Source organism: Ictidomys tridecemlineatus, chromosome 3 (genome assembly GCF_052094955.1).
Source record: "Ictidomys tridecemlineatus isolate mIctTri1 chromosome 3, mIctTri1.hap1, whole genome shotgun sequence".
In the NCBI taxonomy this organism is placed as follows: Eukaryota; Metazoa; Chordata; class Mammalia; order Rodentia; family Sciuridae; genus Ictidomys; species Ictidomys tridecemlineatus.
The window spans coordinates 25,745,876-25,765,215 of record NC_135479.1 but is presented as its reverse complement, the minus strand read 5'-3'; the positions used below and the strand labels follow the sequence as shown (position 1 = coordinate 25,765,215).

The 19,340-nt window shown below is 47.9% G+C and overlaps 1 long non-coding RNA gene across 1 annotated transcript in view; it reads left to right on the top strand.

The window, feature by feature from the left end:
* Positions 1–4,081, top strand: part of LOC120884121 (uncharacterized) — a 28,650-nt gene extending 24,569 nt beyond the window's left edge. Inside the window, exon 2 of the long non-coding RNA XR_013436110.1 lies at positions 2,297–4,081. This is a non-coding gene — a long non-coding RNA (uncharacterized LOC120884121). The remainder of the gene's footprint in view (positions 1–2,296) is intronic.
* Positions 4,082–19,340: the final 15,259 nt, after the last annotated feature.

Here is a 19,340-nt window from a genome sequence, read left to right as displayed (position 1 = left end):
CTTGAGCTTTAGCCCTGGACAATAAGAATGCGGCTGGGTGTCAGGAACTGCTTCCTGGGAGCAGAGGCAGGGATGGAGTCGGTCTGAGGAGGTTTATTGGGGACAACACCCAAGTAAGGGACAGGCAGCAGCGGCGGGGGGTGGGGGGCGTGGGGCAGGGGCAAGGTGAGGTGTCAGGTCTCCCTTTGGGCTTTGTTAAAGGATTAACTTAGGCAAGTCAAAATGTCCATGAGTTTATGTGAGCATTCCAGGGTTCACAAACCAGGCCACATCAGACAGAAAGTGGCCCGGTGCCTCATGGAGCAGGCAGATGCAGGAAGTTTTTATAAAGTATTAGTGGAAGAAAGACAAAGAAAATATTTGATCCCTCAAAGTGGAAAGTCCCTAATTCAAAGTTAGTTGGTAGTTCCTGATTAGCTAAGTTTATATTTATGTTGAGTTGGGTTTGGGTTTGCTTCCATGGAAACCCAAGGCAGTAGAGCCATCTCATCCTCTCTCCCAATTAATTTTTATTTTTTTTTTAAGTACTGGAGATTGAACAAAAGGGCTGCTTAACCACTGAACCGCCCACCAGCCCTTTTTATTTTTATTCTGAGATAGGGTCTTACTAACTTGCCCAGGCTGGCCTCAAACTTGCGATCCTCCTTCCTAAGTACCCTGAGTCTCTGGGATCAGAGGCTTGGGCTACCACACCTGGTTCCAATTAATTATTTTAACAGCTGAAAAGGTCCCTCCTTCAAACCCCACACCTTATCAGTCCCTGGATGCAGCGGGATGGGGCATGAAGTGTCGGGTGAGCTCAGGGGTGAGGCAGCTCCCTGGGAGGGATGATAACAGCCTGCAGTTTGGACAAATCCTTGCTAGAAGGGTTTCAGATAGCACATCTAGTCCCACCACTGAGCAGAAAGCAAGTGTCTTTAACACAGAGTAATGTTTATTTATCTAGGAGATTCAACCCAGGGACACTCTACCACTGAGCTACGTTGTAGCCCTTTTCTTTTTTTTTTTTTTTTTTTTGAGACAGAGTCTCACTACTTTGGCCAGTCTGTCCTCAAACTTGCAATTCTTCTGCCTCAGCCTCCACATTGCTGGGATTATAGGCATGTGCCACCATGCTGCCACCATTTTTAGCAAAGGGACAAGACAAAGGAAAAAGCCTAGGAGGAGTCCCTAGGGATGGCAAAGTGTGGGAAGGCAAATATAGGGCGGGCGTGCGTGCGTGCATGCATGCATGTGTGTGTTTCCCGTCGTCCCCCTCCCCCTTTACTAGGGATTGAACTCAGGGGAGCTCTACCATTGAGCCACATGCCCAGCCTTTTTTATTGTTGTTGTTTTTTTATTTTGAGACAGGGACAGGGTCTCACTAAGGTGCTGAGGCTGGCCTTGAACTTGGGATCCTCCTGCTTCAGCCTCCTGAGTGGCTGGGGTTATAGGACTATGCCACTGTGGCTGGCAATAAATGGCAGGTAAAGGCTATTTAATGAAGCTTGCTGGGTGAGATTCCTCTGGTGTTGATAAAGGGTCTAAAGTTGTCTCTGGTCTTCAACTTCTGTCCTTCCTGGTAGAGAGGGGAGGAGGGTCCCTTAGTAAATAAATGTATGACCTACTTTTCAGTACGTGGGGGAAGGAAGACAGCTCTTCTTGTGCAAGCATACCTTTTTATTGTGCCTTGTAGCTATCATGGTTTTTACAAATTGAAGGTTGGTGGCTGTCTATGAACAAGAGTATGGGTGCCATTTTTCCAAAAGCATGTGCTTGCTTCATGTCTCTGTGTCACATTTTGGGATTCTCACAATGTTCAGGTTTTTTATTATTATTATTATTATTGCTATTTTTATTGCCATATTTGTCACGCAGATCTGTGATCAGTGACCTTTGATATGATCGTAATTACTTTGGACTGCCAAGACCTGTGCCCACATGGGGCAGCAGAGCTGTGGTGGACAGGTTGTTATGTTGTGACTGCTCCACCTCCGGGCTGCCCCACCTTCTCTCTCCCGCTGGGCTGGAGGCAGACACAACAGTCCTGAAATGAGGTCAGCAAATAACTTTACAGTGGCCTCTAAGAGCTCAAGTGAAAGGAAGGATTGAAGTCTCTCACTTTAGAGGGACGGCTAGAAGTGACTAAGCTGATAGAGAAAGGCAGGTGGAGAGTCAAGGCAGGTCCAACCGAGGCCTCTTGTGCCAGTTAGCCAAGTCGGGGAGGCAGAGAAGTGTTTTTATTATTTTTAATTTTTTTCTTTTGTAGTTGTGTATGGACAGAATGCCTTTATTTTATTTGTTTATTTTTATGCAGTACTGAACATGCAACCCAGTGCCTCACACATGCTAGGCAAGCGCTCTGCCACTGAGCTACAGCCCCAGCCCTGCGGAGAAATTTTGAAAGAAATTAAAAGGGCTACTCCAATAAATACAGAGGATAAACATGCGGAACAGTTTTGTTGCTGATATGGAGAAAGTTTTAATGGTCTGGATGGAAGATCAAACCAGCCACGCACGGCATTCCCTCAGCCTAATCCAGAGCAAGGCCCTAACTCGCTTCAGTTCTGTGAAGACTGAGGTGAGGAAGCAGCAGAGGAAAAGTTTGAAGCTGGCAGAGGTTGGTCATGAGGCTTAAGGAAAGGATTTGTCCCTGTGGAGAATGTACAGAGCAAAGAGGCAAATACTGATGGAGGAACTGCAGCAAGGTGCCCACAAAACCTAGCTCAGATCTGTGATGAAGGATGGATGCACTGAACAAGTTTCTCTCTCTCTCTCTCTCTCTCTCTCTCTCTCTCTCTCTCTCTCTCTTTCCTTTGGTATCAGGGATTGAATCCAGAGGCACTTATCCACTGAGCCACATCCCCAGCCCTTTAAAAAAATATTTTATTTAGAGACAGGGTCTCGCTGAGTTGCTTACGGCCTCGCTATGTTGCTAAGGCTGGCTTTGAACTCATGATCCTCCTGCCTCTGGATCCTCTGGGATTACAGGCATGTGCCACCATGCCCAATTCTTTTTTCATATTTTTATTGGTGCATTATAGTTGTGCATAATGATGGGATTCATCATTACATATCCATATATGAGCGCAATATAGCAATATAATCTGATCAAATCATTCCCTGGTATCGACAATGGATTTTCCACATAGACTAGACAGCCTTATACTGGAAGAAGCTGTCGTGTAGGACTTTCACAGCCAGAGAGAAGTCAGTTTCTGGCTTCAAAGCTTCAAAGGGCAGGCTCTTGATAGGGACTAATGCAGGTGGTGACTGAAAGATGAAGCCCATGTTCCTTGGCCATTCTGAAAATCCTAGGGCCCTTAAGAGTCACACTAAATTTCATGGCAGCAGCAGATCTAAAAATGACCATCTCCCAAGTCAACAAGTGAATTACAACTCTGGACAGAGAACACATGGGATGTAGCCTTTGAATCACCTCTTTAAAAACAGCATTTCCCCTGATGGGCAGAATCACAGCCTCTAGGACAGGAGTCTCTGTGTTTCTCCTTTGCTACCAAAGCAATAAAACAACTACTACTACTACTACTACTACTACTTCTTCTTCTTCTTCTTCTTCTTCTTCTTCTTCTTCTTCTTCTTCTTCTTCTTCTTCTTCCTCTCTCTCTCTCTCTCTCTCTCTCTCTCTCTCTCTATATATATATATATATATATATATATATATATATATATATATATAGACAGTGGCTTCTTGAAATGGAATCTATGACTGGTGAAGATACTGTGGACGCTGTTGAAACCACAAAAGGCTTAGAATATTCCAGAAACTCAGTGGAGAAAGCAGCAGCCGTTGGAGAAGATGGACTCTACTTTGTAAAGACACTTTGCTGTGGGTAAGATCCTATCCAACAGCATGGCTTGCTGCAGAGAAACCTTTGGTGAAAGGAAGAGCCAACAGATGAGATGAACTGCATAGCTGTCTCATTTTAAGAATCTGCAACAGCCACCCCAACCAACAACAGGATCCGTCAGCACCATGGACATCAAGGGAAGACTCTCTCCACCAGCAGAAAGATTTCAATTCACTAAAGGCTCAGATGATCATTAGCATTTTGTAAAGCAATAAAATATTTTAAAATTAGGTATATATATTGTTTTCTTAGACATTAATGCTACTACACACTTCATAGATGATAGTATAGCCATAAATATGAATGTTATATGCACCAGGAAATAAAAAAAAATCTTGTGGCTTAATTTATCACATATTTGCTTTGTTTCTAGAACCAAACCATAATATCTCCCAGGTTATGTCTGTATCAGCACTTTTTTTTCACCCCAGGAAGTCACACATGCTGGGCAAGTGTTCTACCACTGAGCTACATCCTCAGTCTGCTTCTTCTCAACTGTCTTCGGCTCAATTGCTCTCATGCCAAAGAAGCACATGGGGGAGGCATACTCTAGCCTCCTACATACACCCCCCTAAAAGAAGGATTGGCGTTTCCATTCTTTTTCAGAGTTAGACCTCTTCATGACTAACTTGTGACTTGAAGGGTTGGAGAAAGGATGAGTGGTCGGGGGGCTTACCTCGGTTTTCAGTTGTTGGGGGAAGAAGTGAGCTGGCAGGATGGAGGGGCAGTTAACTGTGTCTTCGTGGCAAAAGGCCCTTGGGTCAAAACCTCCCCTTGGTGACAACAAACTGTCCCCGCTTCAGCAGACCCTCCCCACAAGACAACTTCACCACCCCACTGTGCAACTTAAGAGAGAGTAGGTAAGGGAACCGTGCCTTGGATAGGACAAGGTATGAAAGGAGAGAGGGGAGGTGGAAACCTGGAGAGAGACGCAGCCCTCCTAGATTAAGGGGGAACCTTCAGACAATGAGGGATAAAAGGCATCGCCATCTCATCAAGATCAAGGAGCCCTTTGGAGACTGATGCTAAGCCAGCTCCGCCAGACACACCGCAAGAGGCCCAGACTCCACAAGAGGCGGCCTTGTGCAGGGCCAGTTCTGAGTCCTGTCCTCGTTATGCTATTTAAATCTCCTCTGCTGCTTAGGCTGGTTTGAATTGGGCTTTCTTGAAGCTGGCAGAGGTTGGTCATGAGGCTTCCCACCAAGAGCGACACCTATACGTGGATGAGCTGAATGCAACCCGTCCAGGACCCCTGAGCTGGGGCTGTGGGAGGTGACTTCTCAGCCAACATCTGGACAAACCTCTCTTCGATTCCCCAAGGGCCGGCCACCTCAAAGGGAGGAGCTGGGCATTTCCTGGCCTCCTTTTTTGAGGTCGTCAGTTTGGAACAATTTGACTGGCTTTCTAGAATGTGTATGTGCCTGGGGTGGACCTGTGGTAGGGGGGAGAGACTTCTATTTTATGAAAATAAAATAAATCTAAAAATCTTCCTTTTAAAAATCTATTAATAGGTGGAACACAGGAGATTTTTAGGGCAGTGAACTGTTCTATTACAGTGTCATGGTGGATACACGTCACTATACATTTGTCAAGACCCACAGGGTATACAAAGAGAAAACGAACCCTAATGTAAACTACTGGTGTTAGTTAATAATAATGCATCAATATTAACTCTATTATAACACATATACCATGCTAAGGTGGGCAGTTATTAGGGGAAACCCACATATGCGGCAGGTGAGGAGGCATGGGGGACTCATTGGACTTGCCACAATGTTTTTATAAATCTAAAATCCACTCTAAAAAACAAAGCCTATTAATTGATTAAACCAACCCAAAAAAATTAATGCAAGATTGTATTTCTAGGGCTGGGGCTGTGGCTCAGTGGTAGGGCACTTGCCTAGCATGTGTGAGGCACTGGGTTCGATCCTCAGCACCACATAAAAATGAATAAATAAAATAAAGGTATTGTGTCCATCTACAAATAAAAATATATTTTTAAAAATTGTATTTCTATTCTCTTTTAATTAAAAATTATAGTGCACAACTTACGAGTGTATTTTCTGCAAAGAAAACCACTCAACACACAGAAAAAAGAGACGCCGTCTGGTCATGCTTCAGATCAGCTGTAACTACACAAACTGTCACTGACCCAGATCCCCGGACTCACTAAGAATCTTGCAAAGTTTGCATTGTTCTCATTTTAACAGTTTCAACCATTCAATTATTCATCTTAGAAAAATACCAGAGCCTTGGATAAATAAGCTACATGGAGAGCTCTGAAAGACTAAGTCACCTTCAGGTTTCCCATCTCTGGGCACCCTCCTCCCCTGAGGACAGAATTCTTTGCCAAATAAGTCTTCATTCCAACTTGGAAGAGAGGTTTAGAAATACACAGGCACAGACACACACGGAGGCTTCCTGAAAATATACAGCTCATCACTTAATGAGCCTGAGATGCTCCCTACTGTCCCCAGGTCCCTTCCCTTATGCTACTTGTCTCCAGTCCATGTTCCAGGGCCCCTTCCTCCAGACAGACAGCAGGGTCCTCCTGCAAGTGGAGGTAGCCTCTCTTCCTTTTCCTTTTTTTTTTTTTTTTTTTTTTTTTAGGTGAATGTCTATGCCTCTTGCAGCCTGGATTGGCAACTTGCCCTGTGCCCTCCTTAGGGACAGCCTCTTGCTGCCAGCTGCCACACAGCCCTGTTTGCATGTAACATTTTGTTCTTAACAGCCATCATTTCGGTGTTTCCCCCACACCGTCCATATGTGGCTAGCCAGCTCCCTGCTAGTCATCCACGGCCCACACAGTTCTGCTGCTACTAGAAGAGTCTCTCCCAACCCTGCACCGGGGTAGAGGAGAGTGTGGCCTTTGGAACAGTGGCATCCCTGCCTCCCCACGAGGCTCTTCTTGTTTGGAGTCAAAGGCTCAACTGTCATGTGCTTCGTCCCCAGAGATGCCAGACATTGAGGTCCCGACCCTGCCTCCCATGTGCCCACTTCAGGCCCTCAGATCCCACACAGGACCACTGAGCATCAGGGGCTGCATCGTGGGCTGCAGAGGCAGGCCACCTGGGTACGATTCCTAGATCCTTGCAGTTATAGCCTAGTGATCTGGGCAATCTCTCTGGGCCTCCTGGTCTCCCTGGAAAGTGGGTATCAGAGTCACACCTGGAACCTCCGGCTGCATAGAAGGGAAACGCTTGCTCTGCACAAAGCCTGGCTCCTGCTTCAAGCTATAGTCTAGTCACTATACTCTGAATGGTCCCCAGGGGGCAGTGAGGGACTCCTCTCCCAAGTCCCCTGCTGAGCTAAGGACTGCCTTAGCAGGTCCCAGCTGTCCCTTCCCTGAGGTTAACGTGCTGCTGCCCCAGCAGCTGCAGTTCACAGCTATTTTGAGCAGCCCCTGCCCACAGCAGGATGGAGCAGCCAGCCTCCAGAGGGGTGGCCCGTGGACTTGGCCCGCTCCACCTGAAACAGCTGCTGTGTTGCTCTCAGGGTGTGCAGGCGTGCGGAGGGGCATGGTGGCCACGGTTTAGGGGCTGCCTGGCCCTGTCCTTGATGGCAACTGAGCCTCCTTTGGGGTCTCTTCACAGATATGTGCCTTCTGTCTAGACGCCCCTTCCATGTGCAGAGCCTAATAAAGCATCTTTCTAAGGGTTCTTTCAGAACCTGGAAAAAGGTAGGCTCTGCCAGTTTGTCCGTCACAAGTCCCGAGTGTTAATACTTTCTTGACCCACTGGAGCACCAGGGGGACCAGGGCGGGCCAAGAGCACCACGCCCTGCCTGCGTGCCCCGCGGCTCCCTGTGCCTGGCCCACCACCTACCTGGCGCCCCCCCCCCCCCCCCCCCCCCCCCCCCCCCCCGGTCAGTTGCCGGTTTCTGTTGAGGCATCCGCTTACTCTTCCTTCTCATCCAAATTCCGCAGACGGGGGCCCTTGCTCAGTCCCCTGCTCTTATAAAACCTCTGGAATTTTCCATGCATAAAGCCACAGAGAGACCCCAAAAGAAAGACTAAGTGACTTGAATATATCAAAATGGAAAACTTCTGAAAGTTAAAGATATAACAATGTTAAAGCCGAACCACAATCTAGAGGAAAGATTGGCTGTCAGTAAAAGAGAGCATCAGTGAAGAGTGGCAGGGCTACCTTTCTTGCGGGGCTGGGGAATGGAACCGAAAGTCGGTGTAGGATTTGATTAAGAAGTCTCGAGCTGGGCACAGTGGTGCACGCCTATAATCCCAGCGGCTCTGGAGTGGTCCAGAGCCGCTGGGATTATAGTGGAGGCTGAGGCAGGAGGATCGAGAGTTCAAAGCCAGCCTCAGCAACTTAGTGCGGCATTAAGCAACTCAGTGAGACCCTGTCTCTAAATAAAATACAAAATAGGGCTGGGGATGTGGCTCAGTGGTTGAGTGCCCCTGAGTTGAATTCCCAGTACCACCCCCCCCCAAAAAAAAAAGAAGTCTCGAATGTGCACAAGGCCACTCACAGGAGCATGTGGGAAGACTCCAGGCAGGGTCTGTGAGGAGCCAGGTGGCAGAGCTTGGTACATGGAAAGCCTGAGAGAATGCTTGGCATAGCTGGGCCACAGAGAGCAAGGGCACAAGGCCAGGAGGTGAGAGTGAGGACATCGGCAGCGGTCAGACCACTCCAGGCCTCCTAGGCCTTTTTGGTTTTATTTTTGGACTTCATTCTGAAAGCCACAGGAACCCATAGTTGGACTTTGTTTTCTTTCTTTTTAAATTTTTTTTTTCTTTTTGGCACCAGGGATCAAACCCAGAGATGCTTAACCACCGAGCCACATCCCCAGCCTTTTAAAAAGATTTTTATTTAGAGACAGGGTCTTGCTGAGTAATTTAAGGCTCCACTAAATTGCTAAGGCTGGCTCTGAACTTGCGATCCTCCTGCCTCAGCCTCTGGAGCCGCTGGGGTTATAGGCATGTGTCATGGCATCCTGTGTGGTTGGATTTTAAACAGGATTTGCCTTTTGGAAAGCTCTCTGGGCTGGTAAATAGAGAGTGGCTGAGTTGGGTAAGAACCAACGCAGAGAGTCTTGATCCTACATACCAATGGCCATCCTATGAGGTCAGCCGAGAGATGGCAATGATGCGGAGTAGGGGGTGGCACTGTCAAGTAGGAAGTAACTTATAAGAGACTTGGTGACCCTGGAGTCCAGGGCAAAGCTTGAGCAGGGCCAGGGGGACAGGTTTCCTATGGGGTGGGAATGGAATTCAGTTTTGCAGGTTGTAAGCTTGAGAAGCATATTGCTGGTTCTCGGTCTATGTTAAGTAAATGACTAAATCCCTCTATACACCATGTCTCTGCTGGTATTTGGAAAGAAACGATGACACGTGGGGGTGTTAGAAGCTGGAGCAGGCAAGAGAATCTACAGTATCAGCCATGTCACCAACTGGCAGCTGCCATAGAGGAATTATTATTGTGTGCCAGGCCCTGGAATAAGCTTCTCCTGACACCCTAACCAGAAAACCCCCAGCACTATGGCATTGTAGAGATATAATGTCCCAGAGAGGCCTTCAACACTCCAGCAGCTCTGAATCAGAATTTGACACACACAATAAACCTGCTCATTCCATTCTGTCAATAAGCATTTATTGAAGCATCTACTATGTGCTGGGCCCTGTACTCAGTGCTAGGCTTAAAGAAGTACCCAACCCAAGGATACACACATCCTACTTTGGTGCAACATTGAGTCTGGTGGATGAGAATGGCATAAACAAATGCTTATCTGAACAAGAACTCAATGCATTTGTGATTAAGGTTGCCAAAGGAAAAAATACAGGGTACTAGGGAAATAAACACCAAGGAGACCTATCCTAGGGTGCAGACAGGGAAGGTCTCCTGGGGGCTGACATGTTGGGCTGAGCCTAAAGGTAGATGGTAGGATGGAGGGAGGCAACCGAGGAAGAGGGGTAGAAGTCCTGAGGGTGCCGAGTGGCCCAAGGGGCTGCAGTTGAGAGGGTCTGAGGGATGGGCCATGAGCAGAGCCTGGAGGCCTCCTAGAGGACTTGGAGGAGGGGTCGGAATGTGCAGGCCTTGTAGGTCCTGTAAAGCTTTGGCCTCTTAGTCAAAATGAAGTGGGAGGACTCTGCTCAATTTGGTGAGGTGTGATTTGTGTGTCCCTGGGAGGAGTTAATACAGTGATTGTGTGATCATTGAACAATTGTTTGATCACTGATTCCTCTTTGAGTCCCATGTTCCTTTCAGAGCCATCTCCCATAGATGTAGCCACTAAGAGGGTGCCAGGGATGCTCGCCGCCCGGTCACCCTTAAGGAGTCCCCTCCCACCCCTCCCACATAGGACTGGTCTGTGAGCCCAGGGAGTACGGCGATAATGACTGCGTGTCACTATGGGAAGGTTAGAAAGGCTCTGGCCTCTCTCTGTCTTGAATCACTTGCACTGGGGGCAGCCAGCCTTGTCACGAGGACACTTGGGAAGCTTCTGGAAAAGAACGGAGGCCTCCAGCCAACAGCCAGGAGTGAGTTCAGAATGAGTTCTCAGACTTCCGAGACCACAGTCCATTCAAAGGCCTGATCATGCCATCCTGGGAGGCCCAGCCACCCACCTGAGCTGCTCCCTGGGGGGTGCCAACCCTCAGAAACTCTGTGAGGTAATACATATTGTGGGATTTTTTTTGGGGGGGAACGTTCTTTTTTTTTGTGGTTGAGGTCTTGCTATGTGACCCAGGCTGGTCTTGAACTCCTGAACTCAAAAGATCCTCCTGCCTCAGCCACCTGAGTAGCTGGCACCACAGGTTATGCCACTATGCTCAGCTAAAGCCATCTTCAGGTGCCCCCCTGGCAGAGCAGGCAGGCAGCATGTTAACAATGAGTCCTTCACATGATCCAACACACACACACACACACACACACACACACACACACACACGGATCACCTCGGTCATAGTGCCGAGACAGAGTCAGAAGGTTTGTGGGGGGAGGCTGAGATCCTGCGTTTCTAACAAGTTCCCAGGTGCCCCCAAGGAGGCTGCTGCGAGGACTACGCTAGGTCTGGAACACAGCACCAGACCTCAGTGCTCTGGGCCCAGATCCTGACTTTATCTTAGGATGTGGCTCAGTCTTGGAAGTTCTTCTGCAGGGCAGCTGGAGCTACTTCTGTAAAAGTCCCCTCCTGTGTTCCTGATCTTTTCCAGACACTGAAAGGCACCTGCAAAGCAGCTTTTCATGCTGCTCCACCTGCCTCTTCAAGACGGGGAACACTGACCTCTCCTGAGCTGGCCCTGGTCTCCCTGGCTGAGCCCTTGCTGTTGTCATTTCTCAGTCTGTGTCCCTGCAGTACCCCTTACCCCCAGGCAGTGGCAGCAGAGGACCAGGAGTCCCAGAGGATGGCCGACCACTTAGTGACAGGCACTTTTAAGTGTTTTTAACGCCCTTTAAATGGGCGGCAAGACAAGTTGTGCCAGTTGTTTGTTTAGGGTTTAGACTCCAGCTCCCCACCCAGACCAAGCATTATGCTATGTGGGGGAACTGGGGTTTGAAAATAGGTCAGAAACCATCAAAGACCTTACCTGGCACCTGAGCTCACCTTCTAGGGCTAAATTTGGAGTTGGAAGGCCATGAAGGTCAACGGAAGGCTGCTGGGCATTTGGGCCCAGGAGAGAGGCAGAGGCCATGGCCTGCACTGGTCTGAGATCACACTGTGACTGGGGACTGCAAGCTTATCTTTCACCCTGTGCTCACCACCTGTGTGGCAATAGGTTCAGTGAGGCTGGCTCAGTGGCCACTGTCCCTCAGCTTAAGTGGCAGAGCTCTGCCTCAAGGCCCGAAAGCTTTCTCTACACCTCTCTGCCACCCCTGGGTGACATGATCTCACTTTGAGCCCAGCTGCCCTGTTCTCATTTATAGAGAGGAGGGTTTGTTAGTTTGGTTTTGTGAGATGAACTCATCGGAGTGTATGTATTAAAGTGACCTGGGGTCACGGGTGGGTTTATGCTGAACCACATTAAAGGTTGAGGACAACGGAAAACTCGGCCATTCATGGAGACTGAGAGAAACTGGTCAGAGCCTGTTTGTCTTCTGAGAGTTTCCTCTACTCTAGAGGCACCTCGATCCCCCACTTGCACTTGTCTCCTGCTGTCCCTTTGCCTGGAAGGCACTTCCTCTGTCCTGAGGGATCCTTTCCTTACTGCCTTCAAGCATTTGCTCAAGAGACTTTTCAGAGGCCCTTGGCCTCCGGGTTTCCTTACATTCCCTGGGCTCTGGGGACCTCCCCTCTTTGCCCTGTTTTTTTTTTCCCCTAGTGCTCCCTGCCTTCTAACATACTATATGATTTGTTTATTATACTTATTGACTTATTGCTGTGCTTACTATACGGGTATTTTTTTAAATTTTATTTTTAGATACCAGGGATTGAACCCAGGAACACTTAACCATGGAGCTACATCCCCAACTCTTTTTTATTTTGAGACAGAGTCTCACTGAGTTGTTTAGGGCTTCGCTAAGTTGCTGAGGCTGGCTTTGAACTTGAGAGCCCTTGCCTCAGCCTCCCGAGTTGCTGGAATTACAGGTGTGTGCCACCACACCTGGCTGTACTGTTATTATTATGATGACATTTATTATCCTCAACATAGGCCCTGCAAAGACACCGGTTTTCATCTGTATGTTCACTGCAGTATCCACAGATCCTGCAACAATGACTGCCACACAGTAGGAATTCAACAATGAATGAATGAATTCGAGTCACCCTGATGGTTACATGTCAAACATATACTGGACCCACAAGGGAACTATCAGCCCACAGACAAGTGAAGTATATGGGAAATTCACATGGGACATGCCTCTAACATATGAAGGACACATGACCAACCATGGCAGGCACTGGACCAAAACATGGCAGAATGTCATGACAGGGTGACATGTGTCTACTCAAGCAACATACAAGTGGACACATGTAGATCAGATAGCAGGCAGTGGCAGAGCCACTATGGTAACACAAGAGCTGAGCATGCTTGCTGATGCTGGACAGACCCAGGCAGGGCAGGTGAGGAGCCTAAGACAGGGATACCTGTCACAGCTCTCAGGACACAGGACCTCCTGAGACGTTTCATTACAATGCAGAGGTATCTTTATATGATGTCCATAGCAAACAACTTCTGCTTTCCTTAGTCTAGCTAAAAGTCTGTGTTTTTTTTTTAACCACTGTTTCTTTGACTTTTTTTTTTTTTTTTTTGTGGTGCTGGGGACCGAACCCAGGGCCTTGTGCATGTGACGCAAACACTGCCAGCTGAGCTGTATCCGCAGCTCCTTTTTTGATCTTTTCTATTGTTTTTGTGTCTCCATTTCATTTAATTTTGCTTCAATCCTGACTATTTCCTTCCTTCTCTAACTTGTAGCCTTCATTTTTTTTTTCTTTTCCTAGCACCTTGATGTGTAAGGTCAAGCTGCTTATTTAAGAGCTTTCTTCTTTTGGGATGTAGGCATTTACTGCTGCATAAACTACAACTTATGTAGAAGTAAACTGCTTTTCCACACCCCAGCACTACAGGGAGTCAGCCTGTCCAGGCTAAGGAAATTCAGCTTCCAAACTCTTTTCCTCAAGGAGGTAAAACATTCCGCTCTTAGAGACGAAGAACTGTGGGTTTTCAGGAATGGGTTTGTCTAGAAGGAGGAAGAAAGAGCACCAGGCAGGGACTTCCCTGTCGGCTTGCTGCAGGGACCCAAAGCCAGCAAGCGGGGTCCTACCTTTGCAGCCAGAACTGGGAAGCCCCCCAGTGGAGTGTGAGCTGGAGCCGTCCCTGAGCCCTGGGCATCTAGCACAGGGGGCCCGCTGAAGCTGGAACTGAGAAAGAGCTAAACAAGAGGGAATGTGGTTAGGAATGGCTGTTGGCCATCCACACTGTGTCCAGGGGCTCAGCCACCTAGGAAGAGGCACTGGCTCAGGATGTCCTGGAGGAACTTGGCTGAGACAGATTACTATTACTGAGGAATTTCAAGGGACCACAAAGTGTTCTTAAAATTAAGCCCCTTGCTTCTTGTGGCTTATTCTTAGGCCTCTCCCGTCATTGAGACTTGCAGAAGCCCCTGTGCCGTCTTGGTGTTTCCCAGGTAAAGGAACCACTCCAATGGCAAATGGACCGGACGACATCTGTCCTGAACTTGCGAGGGTAATTCTGACCTCAAGGACTCTGTGTTTCTGTCAGGTCAGACGTCCGAGTTCAGACTACGGGAAACAGAGAAATCATAGTGTGGATCAGGTTCGTGTGGGAGGTGGAGGCACATCCCTTGCTATTTAAGAGGTTTTGCTGGGCTTTGTGAATTGCATTTGTTGACCCAGAATCAGGCAGAATTGCTCGGGGAGAGACGATCATCTGCTGGTTTGGGAAAAGCACCCCTGGTGAACACATTTGTTGGCCTCATCAGAACGGAAAGTCTCAGGTTTAAAGAGTTAAAATACTTTTCAGAGGGGGCTGCAAGCTGCAGTGTGGGGCCCTCCAGGACACACAGGATAAGAAGAGAAACCCAGCTGTAGGCAGGGCCCCCAGGGTCACCGATGGAGGCGGAACAGCCTGTTTTCTGAGATATAACACTCTGGGAATTCTGCTGGTGGGATTTCAGGCTGTCCCAGGGACCTCTGAAGGGCCACTGACTATGGAAGCCTCAGAGGACTATAGAAGACAAGGGGTTGGGAAATGCCAGTGATTGTGGCTTCTTGGGCCCCCTGGGTTCCTGGGATGGTGGTTAAAGGATTCTGTCTGTTTGGGGTGGAGATCTGGTAATCCTCAGGGATAATAGCTCAAAGGGGGCTCACTAAGTCCCATGTCCCTTGGCCACCTCTTTGAAATCCCCACAAGATCACTTCACGGGGCTGAAACTCTGCCTATCATAAGCCAGGTTGCCAAGGACCTGACTAAGGCACTGCGGTTCTGGAGAAGTTCTTGCCTGACTACAGATCCCATCTTGCTACACGCTTCCTGTCCAGGCTGTTAGGTCACCTACTTGGCAGGCCACTCTGTTATCCCCATATATTATCACATTATGCCTCAACTCCTGAAAACCTGTCAGGGCCCATCACCCCCCTCTGTTATCCAGAACCTTCGAGAAGGGTCAACAGTGCTGGATGGGGAGCTGGAGGAGGGCTGTGTCTAGTGTCAGGTGAGTGGGGGCTGCCAAGGAGCCGCACAGCCATGTAGCAAGGGCACCCGGCCTCTCCTGAAAGCCATCTTAATTTCTATTAAAAATCAGGGTGACCTCAGAGGCCTGGAAAACGTGGGCACCCACCAGCATCAGACACTTGACTGTGTCTCTGATCTCTTTTTTAGCCTTGGTGATGAGGATATTTATTGACTCAGTTTAATCTGAATCCTGCATAAGAGTTTTGCAGAAAGGCCCAGGCCTCCTTTGCTCCTGCCTTGCTGTGTGAGAGGTTGCCCACACGTGGAGCGCGGCGCCTGTTGGTTCTCACCTCTCACGGGCTGACTTTGTTCTTTCTATTCTCAGTTTCCTGCGCCAGCCCCCGAGATACCCAGGTCTCCAGTTCTGTTTCGGTGATGGTTTTCTATTTTCGTCTTTCTCTTTTGTTTTGTGGATAGGAGGAGGCCTGGTTGAATTTCCCTCCAACTGGGGACTTTGGAAATCTCCAGCAGGCTCTGCAAGTATCACATGGCACCCCGGGAAAAGCAGCTGAGCAGAAACAAGTGAGAGACCCCGCTGGGACACTTGCCATTGAAGTCACTGACCGTGGCCTTAAGGAGGTTCCGGCCTTCCTCAGAGTCTGTTTCCTCATCTGGAAAGTGAGGAGGGATGGTCTGGGAGGATACTCTGAGCTCCGTGGGTTACAAGTAACAATATAGCTTGAGTGAAATGGGGGCTGTATTAGCTTTTGGTTGCCAAAGAAGGGTGGAGGAGCCAGGCTACAGCAAGGCAGCTGAACCTCAGGAATAAGTCGAACCGGGCCGTGGTTAGGCCGTCAGGACTCTGTCCCCAGCCTCACTTTCCTGGGAATGTTGGCTGTGTTCCTTCTCACTCAGCCAGGTTTCCTTGTGTAGCCACTAACCTGGCTGCAGATGGCTGCAGGTGGCTCCAGAGTCTTCATTTGACTGCTCCACTCTCCGGGCAACCTGGAGATTGGACAGATTCCAAGGGCTGCAAAACTCAGAGGAGCTCATGGAAGGGCTCTGACGGGACCAGAGTAGATCAATGCTCCCCCCGACCTCTGAAGAGCAATCAACTGTGGCCAGGGAGGGATTTGAAAATGGGATTTTATAGTGAAATACTTTTTTTTTTTTCTTTTTGCAATGGACAACACAATTGCTCTCAGCCCCCACAGATTGAGGGTGGGGACAATCCCAAGACTAACCAAGAGCCCAGATTTCTGGCAACAATGTGTGCAGTGTGACAGGTTTGAATCCAATTGTCCAAAGTTCTGCCATGGCTGTGTCAGAACCCCACACTGTCGCCTTGACATGCCAAAGTTCTGCCATCCTTCATGATATAAAAAGGTTGACAGGAAAACTCAAGCAAATTTTGAGTCAAGTGTTGGTGAAATATCAATTGAATTCAATATGGTGCAGCTAGATGACCAAGAAACTAACGTCTCTTAGGCTGAAGTCCCTCTCCTCTTGTCTCGTCATCTCTGGTGTGACCAGGCGCTACACACTCAGCTATAGGAAGGCCGACCTCAGGTGAGGAGGAGGGAAAAGCCAGCCGTCTTCGTATTCGTCACTGTACTCAGTGGCTGCGAACTCCCTCCCTGCTCCCAAATTACTGTAGTTTAAATAAACTGCAACCCATAAAAAGCCATAAATTGGGCCTTTTATTGGGCACTAGGAGAATGACCTACATTTGATCTAATGACATTTGCCACTATAAAAAGCTCTTGAACCTAGAAGCAGGAAGCTGATTTTTCAAAAACTTTTAATTTTGAAGTCCATATAGAGCCACAGGAAGTTGCAAAGATGAAACAAAGAGGTCTCAAGTTTCTTTTGCCCTAGTTTCTCCCAAGGCCAATGGTTACATTTTATATCAAAATCAGGAAATTGGCCCGGGTGCAATGCATGTGTATAGTTCTGTTATTTTATGACATTCAGACAGTGGTGTAACTACCACAGCTACTGAGATGCAAAGCTACTCCATCACCATGAAGATCCCCCAGGGAGAGCCCTGAGTAGATCCGCCTGCTCCCCTCCCGTGTCCACTGCTACTGCGTCTCCATCTCCAACATTTTGAGGAGACTGAGTTCTAAATCCAACTTCTGACCCTCCCAGCTCTGTGACCTTGGACCAATGACTTCTTTTTGGTCCATCTGTAATGAGACAAGACTGAATGACATCAGCATTTCTCTTGAATTTCCATGAGATGATGTAATCTCAAAATTCCCCAGTGATTCTGAGAGGGAAAATGGGATTTTATAGTGAAATACTTTTTTTTTTTCAATGCTGGGGATCAAATCCAGGACTTTGTGCATGTTTGGTAAGGTTAGGTAAGCACTCTACCTCTGAGCCACAACCCCAGCTCATATGGTGAAATAAAATGGGAAATTGTTGCTTTAAATAATGAGAAGGTGGCTTTTTTTTTTTCTTCTATGAATTCTTAGCCCTTTAATAAATGCAGGTGAATTCTGACCTATGTGAGATATCTATTTTCCAAATATGTTTGAACATAGAATGTTATTCTGGCTCCCTTAAAAAAGAATCTTCTAGAACTAGCTTTTTAGGGAAAATATTTTTCAGATGATCTCTCAGGTCCCATAAGAATGTCTAGGGAAGCCGGGCACAGTGGCTTGGAAGGCTGAGACAGGAGGATTGTGAGTTCAAAGCCACCCTCAGCAAAAGCGACACACTAAGCAACTCAGTGAGACCCTGTCTCTAAATAAAATACGAAATAGGGCTGGGGATGTGGCTTAGTGTTTGAGTGCCTGAGTTCAATTCCCCGTACCACCTCCCCCCAAAAAAGAATCCTCTGTAGTGAATGTAATTGTGTTCCCCCCAAAAGATACGTCTGCCTGGAACCTCAAAACTCAGAAGGAGACCTTATTTGAAACAAAGTCTTTGTGGATGTGATTTACATAAGCATCTCAAGATGAGATCGTCTTGGATTAGGATGATCCCTAATCCAATGAAGAGTGTCCTTACTGGATGGGAAAGTAGAACACACCGACTGTGAATTTGTAGGCAGAGATGGGAGGGCACCCACAAGCCCAGGGACCAAGGATGGTCAGCAGCCATCAGAAGGACAGAGCATAGGATGGATTTCCTAGAGTCTCCAGAAGGAAGCAACTACCAACACCTTGATTTCAGACTTCTGGCCTCCAGGACTGTGAGAGAATAGATTTCTGTTGTTTTAAACCTCTCAGTTAGAGGTTGTCACAGCAGCTCTAGGAAATGAATTCTCTGTTAAGAATTTTGAGAATTTTGGCTGGGCACAGTGGCACATGCCTGTAATCCCTAGGACTCGGGAAGCCAAGGCAGAAGGACCACAGTTGGAAGCCAGCTTCAGCAATTTAGCAAGATCCTCTCTCAAAAATAAATAAATAAATAAATAAATATAGGGCTGGGGCTCGGTGGTTAAGCACCTCTGGGTTCAATTTCTTGTTAAAGAAAAAAAGAGAGAGAAAGAAAGAAAGGAAGGAAGGAGAGAGGGAGGGAAAGAGGGAATTGGGGTGATTCTGAAGCAAAGCAGGGTCTCAGATTCTCATGAGCATCAGGCTGCTTCTTTTTTTTTTTTTAATATTTTTTAGGTGTAGATGGACACAACACAATGCCTTTATTTTTATGTGGTACTGAGGATCGAACCCGGGTCCCACCCGTGCTAGGGGAGCGCTCTACCGCTGAGCCACAATCCCAGCCCCTCAAGCTGCTTCTTGCCTCAGGACCTCTGCACATGCCAGCCCCTCTGCTGAGTGTCCTTTTCGGCTTTCTTTGCATGTCAACCTACTTCTCACTCTTAAGGAATGAGCTCAATGTCTCTTCCTCCAAAACCATGCCTGACCCCCTTACCTAAAGCAGCACCCTGCCTGCCTGCAGTAGTTCTCTGTATCCCATGTGAATTTTCTTCCCAGCACTTAGCATAGGGTATAACCACAGACTCACTCGTTGGATTATTTGATCGGCATATGTTTTGCACAAGGGCAGGAACAGCATCTGTTTGCCGTGCCTCCTGCACCCAGGCCTTGGAATAGAGCCTGGCACATGGGAAGGGCTCACTAAGTATTTATTGGGATAAAAGAGAGGGAGGGGGGCTGGAAAAAAGAGAGAAAGAAAGAACATAGACAGTCCTCAGGCTTCCAAGGAGAGGTGTGGGGTAGTTTAGTATATCTCTCTAGAGTTCAAGGTGGAAATCTCGACTCAAGATAAAGACCCGGGATTCATCAGAGAATAGATGTGAATGAATGACCCTGAGGACAAGACCAAAGATAGAGCCCCTGGGTCCGTCTTCACTCAGAGATGGCAGAGGAGGAGGAGGAAAGGCTGAGAAGGAGCCGCCTTCGTGTAGGAGGAGGGTCAAGTGCAGCCAGAGA